The following is an 8,021-nucleotide window of genomic DNA, read 5'->3' as shown; positions in this document are numbered from 1 at the left end:
ATTGTGACTATACGGAAAAACAAAAAAGCTCGAATGATTTATGACGTGTCATATCAATAGCAATAAAAATATTCCAGATAGCAGAGGAAAAAAACAGTCTGTACGATAAGAAAAAAGGGGAGGTATTCTACGAAGAGATATATTTCGTTCAGCTAATAGAACCTTTCGATAAGGAATTCTGTTATATTTATCTTAGAAAAACTTCTTTCGTGGAGATTAGAAAGATTTCTGCCTGAGCGATTCTCTCTTCAGTCTGTCTCTCGATGTCGCGATAAAAACCGAGGCGACCTAGGCTAGGAGGTTGAAAAGAGAAAGAAAGAGAGAGAGAGAGAAGCCATCGGCCTAGATACACACGCAGTCAAGGTCCACCGCCCGTTTGCATGCACCTTCGTTACATCATCACCTAACGTAGGAAGTCGCGTTTTTTATCACGTCACATAGGATAAAATTAGGAGGAGCAAGAATATTTAGTCTGTCTCATTATAGATAATAGCAGTTTAAGTTTTTTTCTTCATTTTAACAGATATTGATTTGTGCTATTATTTAAAAGAATGCGCAACATTATTAAAAGAATTTATTTTTAAACTCGTGTTAAAAAATATTTAGAGACACATTGTGTACATTTTATCATTGGTTTTTTTCCTGGTTGATGTTATATATACAGAAGTATCGGTATATTTTTTTATTTGCTTTGAAAATTTAAATTGAATTGTATTTATTTTGATTGCATTAATATAAAACTCAAAATTAAGAAATATAGCTATATAAAAATATGTATAAATATTCCACAAATTGTTTTAGTATAATAAACAGAGGGAGCAAAAATATAATAAATTTTCAAATAATTTTCTGAAATTTTCAAAGTACTTATTAATATTTTGAGACATTATCGTCTATTATAAAATAAAATAGTGTATTACTTATTTCAGTAAAAAAAATTAATTTTCTATATACTTTTTTTGTCCTCCTGAAATGGGCAACTTTTACACAATACAATATCCTATAATGCACAATAATGGAATCATCAGCACTTTGTTCAATGATATTCATGATATAGTGTGATTCATGACGCTCGTGACTATATGATTCATGACGCGTGATCGATGAGGAACGTATTTTCCAAGTTTGGGAGTTGGTCGATAAAAATATTATTCAGGATATTTTTAGATCCTAGTTCTTCAAGAGCGTAACTTATCGTAGTCTTACAATTAGTCATGAATTTGAATATCTAATTTCCGTCTAAACTTTTTGGTATAGTATACCCTCACTATTCTTAGAACGCGGATCAACCAAAAAATTGATAAAAAATTATCTCAATAGGAAATGGAAATTTTTTTTAAAGTGCAAGAAATAATATCTTAAAAAAGACTTGCCTTATTTATTAATTTATTTAATCAGAACATATATAATAGAGGGAGATTACATTCTACATATAAATTCATGCTACATGTTCTAATATATAAATAATTATATATTAGTTATACATATATTATCGAAAATGTTTTATAATAATGATCTAAAATTATCGCGTAAATTAATAAAATTTTCTAAACGGAGGATGTTTTAGATTATTAATAAATAATTTACTGATTAATATACTACATTATTAATAAATAAAAGAGTAATTAAATTCTCTTTTATATTGTCGCTCTTTGCACAGATATAAAATAAACGTTCAAGCCTAAAAATATTGGCGACGTATCAATTGAATTATCGTGCTCTCTGCAAAATGTACTAATAAAATTAGATTGTACAAACTAATGTATTCGTCTAGTCGTTACATGCTAATTTGTAAAAAAAAATACATATTTTTTCATATTTATTTATTTCGTAAGCTGGCTTTATACGTATTTTTGAGCTTTTATACTAATTTTATAATTAAATATCACTATTAATATCTTTTTTTAAAAGATATTCGAGTTTTTTTTCCTCTTGTCGGCATTTCTGTAAGCGATATATATACACAATATATATATGTATTTGCAATATCATCTGTTAATTCACAATTATTTACATAAAAATGTATGAGAAGCAATTTTTAAACGAAAAAAATATTTTAAAAAATATAAAATTTTTTCCTTTTGACACACAAATAATATACGTTTAAAAATAAATTATCTGGTAAAGATAAAAATTTTTTCCGATTGGAACTGATAAATTTAAATGAAAAAATAAATTAAAGATTCAAAAACTTTTGTAATATTATACGTTAAAGAAATAAATTAAAATTAAATAAAACGAATAAAATAAATGACTTGACTAAAAAAGATGTAAAAATTGTAATGGGGATAATTATAGTTTTTTTTTTATATAAAGTTTATAAAATGATGATAAAAATAGTGATAATTAAAACGGCAGTAACTATAATTGACCGAACCAATTTTCGCGTTCGCAGCTGTCGCGTTTGCGTCTGTAGATTTCGAATTTAGCTGCCTCAAATCGCAGTGAGAAAATCAATTGTAATGACAATGACAACGGAAGTGGTCACGCTATTAGTAATGCGGTCTGCACAATGGCCATTGCTTACGAATAAAGTCGTACCGCGAGAGAGTTTGTATCATTTGCAATTTGCAAGCATGACGACGTTCACATACTTCGAACACAAAAGCTCGTTAATCTTCTCGGAATCATTTCCGGAGTTTAAATGTTATTTTTGTGACAGCTTTTTTCCAAACAAAAAACACTTGAAAAATGTGTTTCTTTTTCCAAACGTTGGTTGGAGATATTTATCACATAATATTAAATTTATATGTATAAATATATATATCGAAACGTGAAAATTTATTGAAATTGTTTACATTTCGATTTTGTAATCCTATATTGCGATATATCATTCGAAATCCGAATTCGTTGCATTCATTTTTTTTATGATGGTTTTTGCGCGAAAGATTCGAAATTCCATCCTGTTATATTTCCCATTATATCTAGCACATTGTTTTCCCCGTGCGCTATAAAGAGACGGAAGCACGCGACGTCGGCTAATAATATCCGCCGCCAGCCTAAACTCGGATAAAGGGTGTCAATCCGAGACGCCCAGGCGGTCAGACAGTCGCGTTCCTCTCTGTTTCTCCGTGACGATTGTCTTTCTTATTTTTTTTTAAGTAAATATTTTCTTACGTTTTTCTTTTAAACAAAAAAAAAATTCAAAAATGATAAAAAAATTATATATATTAAAATTCTTTAATTGAAAGCAATTGAAGCTATCAATTATCATTATTAATTAATTGCAAAATTGTGTACTAAAATATTGAGATATAAATATGAAATATGAATTTCATGTTTTGCGTGCATGTATGTGTGTTGAGAAAACTAGAATTACTAGCTTCGATATAGCTCTTTACTTTTATGTCAGACTTCCGGAACACTATTCAGTGAAGCTATTGTCGACATGCACATAAAATTTGCAAAAGTTATCGGCAAAAGCAATCTGTGATAAAAATAAAAACTTAGATCTTTATTATTTTTAATTACTCCAATTGATTCTTGTATCAATTATTTGATTATATCTTTCGATTGATAATAGATTACTTTATATATGTCTTTATATATGTTTATCGATAACATTTGGAGAGATCGATTTTATTATTTCAATTGTGAATTTGGAAGAATATTACAGAGATAATTTTCTCTTAGAATTTACCCTGAAAATCATGGTAATCGTAATGGTATGGAAAGAATTTTATGAGAATTTCTTTAATTTATGCAGTTTGCCACCATTTACCATGCAGTTTAGTATAATTATAATCAAACTTGTTTTATATTGTGATAGATATTATTTTTATTGTGATAAATATTAATCAGAGAAATTTTCATAACATTTAAAATTCTTTTCATATCATATTGTCCCACGATTACCAGGATTTTCACGGTAAATTCTAAGAGAAAATTCTCATTATTAAAAATTTCTTGAAAGAGAATTATTCGCGAGATTAGTGTCTCTTCGCCGGTAACGGATGCATTTGTTGCATTATCTCCATCGTGTTTTCTCGCCTCGTCCTACGAGTCGCGTGCATCCCATGCACAAACTACGGTTTACTCCAGCACTCACGTAAACCATACGTGCCGCTCGCGAAACTCGTGCAACGTGCGTGTATGCACACACATCGGCTTTCCTTCCCTGTAAGCATGTAAATGTAACACGTAGCGATGTATGCACTCGGCACGATGGATGCACTGCCCGGTGCGATGTATGCACTCTCGCTCGAGTCGCCGCACCTTCGAAAGGATAGACATTTATAGCTTATGTAAATGCCTATAAATTATAAGCCATTTACCCAAGCATCTAATGCGCGAAAAGTGTGCGGCGATATCTCTCCGCCTTTTCGAGAGAGAGTAATTAACTTTAAAGCTGCCAACAATTTACGTTACTGAAAATTACAGGTGAATTTACACATGTATAACAATTAAAAATTTAGTTTAATTTTTCTTTCTTTATTTATTTTATTGCATATTTTAATCTTTCATCTTTTCAGATTTTGTCTAAATAGGGGATTAGGCCATTATTCACGTTGAATTATCATCTTGTGTAGAGAGAAAGAGGAGACAGATAAGTTTTATCTTTCCGCTCTCTTCGCTTCCGAAGAAAGTTACTTCTCAAGAGGACATTAAGAGCTTAAGAATTGAAAAAATTCGCAGTCCTACATGGCCGCATCTCGCTCATGCACATCTGCTCGTTGCCTGCGCACGAAAGAGTCCCTCCTCGCTCGTCTTGTACGAGCTACGAGCGCGCGCATACCGCGCATACCGTTTCTTCACCTTGAAAGAATACCGCGACACACCGGGTGTCCGCGATTAACTTCCAATGATTTCGCCGAGATGGTACTTGGGATCTCAAACGCGATCGTTGCAACGTCATCAACATTATTTCCCAAATGCTTTGAATTAAAATTGGCCCGAATGGCGTCCATTAAGGTGTGTATGTGTATATATTACGCCAAAAGTTGGAAATTATTATTAAATCTATAAATATCTATGAGTAGAATTATATTATATTATTATTATATTAGTAGAATTATATTATAGAATTATATTAGAATTTGTTTTATAATAAATTACTTCTTTTTTTTTCCAGAAAGTCGTCAATAATTTTATCTTTGAAGCAACTTTTATTAATATGCAAATTATTGAAAACTGCTGCGACGAAGCAATGGATAAATCATATACACATACACACATTATTGCATTCTTTATATTATATTATAAATCGCAATCCATTGAAAATTGTTAAGGAAATATAAATCGATTGGGATCGATCGTGCGGCACGAGATTTTCACGGCAAAACGGCGGTAATTTCTCGAAATTAATAGTGGAGGATCGAAAAAAGCGCATTCCAGGATATCGCGAGCGCGTGTCCGCTCGCTAATAGAGCATAACAGCATCCGAGAATAAAAGAGAGATCGCACGGACAGTCACGTAGACACATTTCTCCGGTATGTGGCGCACATCCTGGATCCATCTCTCTCTCTTTCTCCTTAGTCCTTGGAAGAAAGCGCCAAGATACACACGTAGAGCGCGGCCAATTAACGGCCGCGTTATATGATAATACACGCACCGATATGATAAACGCGCGCTCGCTTGCATTTCACGCGGATTGCAACGCGGAAGATTGTAAAACGGAAACGATAGCGCATAAATATAGCGCGCCATCATAGAGCGAGTTTACTCGCTTTAGAAAACGGATCCATATGTTAACGTCCGAGATGTCATCTCTCCTGCAGCAGCAGTTATTTGTCAAAAATTCTTAAGGAAAATTCGTGCAAGTTTTCGTTCCTCTGACCGTAGCTTGAACATAATATGGACGAATGATCTTGTTGAACGCAACGCAACGAATACCGTTAAATACCGGATTCATCGGCCACAGTATTTAACGGCGAGTTCGAGAAAAAAGGAGAAGAGGAAAGGGCGAACAGTCGGAGTTGTTCGCGTTACAGCGATGCGCGGCGGCGCAGACGTGGTGAGCAGGAAGTGACATCCGGTCGGCCGGTCGCTCTCTTCTCTCTGGCCGGATCCACGACACGGCCGTGGATGCGTTTCGCACGCGTTCGGTCGCTCTTCTCTCTTCTATTCCGCCCAGGGGCGCCGCGTCATGCGACTCGTCAATGGCTAACCATGGCCGAATCATCCGTCTGGTTTTATCGCATCGCCGATGATGCGTCAGCCGAGCGAGAGAGTAGTTATACACAGGGTGTCCCTAACCGAGCGCTCGCTTGCTCTTACAATAAGCGGTACTTCCGTGAAAATAATTCGTTTACCTCAATTTTTTTTACTTGAAAAAAAAATTCAGGCAATAGCTCCTGCGGCTTTTGAATCTAATAAGCGATTAATGACGAAGAAAATTAAAAAAAAGTAAACTAGAAAAATATGAACGCGATAAAATTATCTTCTCTCGAGTAGACTTTAGATAAAAGTCTTCTCATTAAGAAACTTATCTATAAAGGTGCATAATATTCGAAAATTGAAAAGTTGCGTGATAAAATGAAAATCTGTGACGCGATAGTCACGCGATCGATACGCAGGGGGATTCCACAGTGATTCAAGAGTCTTGGATGCTCGAAAAATATGTCCTGATGCACCGTCGCGAAAACGACGCATAGGACGACGAGAGAGAAAGGGTGAAGAAGAGGATGAAGAAGACTACGAGGGAGAGATCGACCGACTAGCCGGCCGTTCTTTCTCGTTATCGAATAAGAGGCGTGACCGCGCGAAGTCACTGATAAACGATAACGGGCGGAGTCTCTCTTTCTCTCTCTCTCTTTTCTTCTTATCGACGTGCAACGACGGTCGACGATGTGTGCGCGCGAAACTACGAGGCTAGCGAGAAACGCGATCGCTTTCTAAAATAGTATGCCGTTTCGCTCGAGAAAATCGATAGGGATACCGATGCGACAGTTGCATCGATGTTAAAGACCCCTCGTTTTGCAGTCACATATGGGATTCTGACGAAAGGAGCGAAAGATGCGCCGTGGATTTTTTTCTTACTCTATTAACGTCGAGATTAAATCAGTTTTTCTCGCGTTATATCCACGTTTCATTAAATCTGTTCCATCGAATGCGATATGAAAGGTGAAATTTATTTCGCTGGCTGTATAGATTATTAGCTAAGCTCGCAAATAATAATGTGCAATAATATATATTACTATCACTAATAGTTTTCACGATACTAGTAATATCTATAATTTTTTGTTTTACGAATTTTTAAATTGTTTACCATTGCATACATTTTACTCTTTTATTTAAAAAAATTACAAGAACTTGAATGTAACGCATATAAAAAAATTATTTTTAGACAGTTTCTAGATGAATTTTTTCTATTTTTTTTTCTCTTACGTAAAATGGTTTCATTATCCGTGAAAGGAATAATATAGTCGTATTTATATGTACATTCGCTGAATTATTAACGTTGACAATTTGTGCTACAAGAAGACAATTATTTTCGGAATGCTAAATCGAGGATATCTTTTTTAATCCAATAAATGTCAACATGGTAACGACAACTGATCGACTTATTACCCGATGAAGGTGTATCTGTTCAACCTTAAATTATAAAAATAATTGATAAATGTATTCGACATTTTTTCTCAATATTTTATTTCGAATACGGCATCGTGATCAATATTAAACCAATAATTTACACATTTATATGATCTATTCTCTTTAATCAACATTAAACTGAAGCCCCATTCATTCATTATTCAAGTTTCATTATTCTACACATTATTACACATTTTTGTCAAAACTATAATATTTTTTATGACGTATACACAGAGAATTTTCTCAATATTGCATGGAAAGAATTTTATGAGAATTTCTCTGATTAATATTTATCACAATAAAAATAATAATATCTCTCACAATAAAATATAAAATATGTTTGATTAATTTTACTAAACTGCATAGTAAATTCTCTCTGTGTAGAGACCATATTTCTGTATTTTACGAACAATGAATCAAAAGAGATTCCTATGTTTAATCGAGACCTTTTTGATTTTCAGAATAGTACTCTGCGTTGATACCACTGCTT

Source organism: Prenolepis imparis, unplaced genomic scaffold, assembly GCF_030444845.1.
Source record: "Prenolepis imparis isolate NDT839.2.m4 unplaced genomic scaffold, iyPreImpa1.0 SCAF_9, whole genome shotgun sequence".
In the NCBI taxonomy this organism is placed as follows: domain Eukaryota; kingdom Metazoa; phylum Arthropoda; class Insecta; order Hymenoptera; family Formicidae; genus Prenolepis; species Prenolepis imparis.
This window is presented reverse-complemented; position numbering follows the sequence as displayed.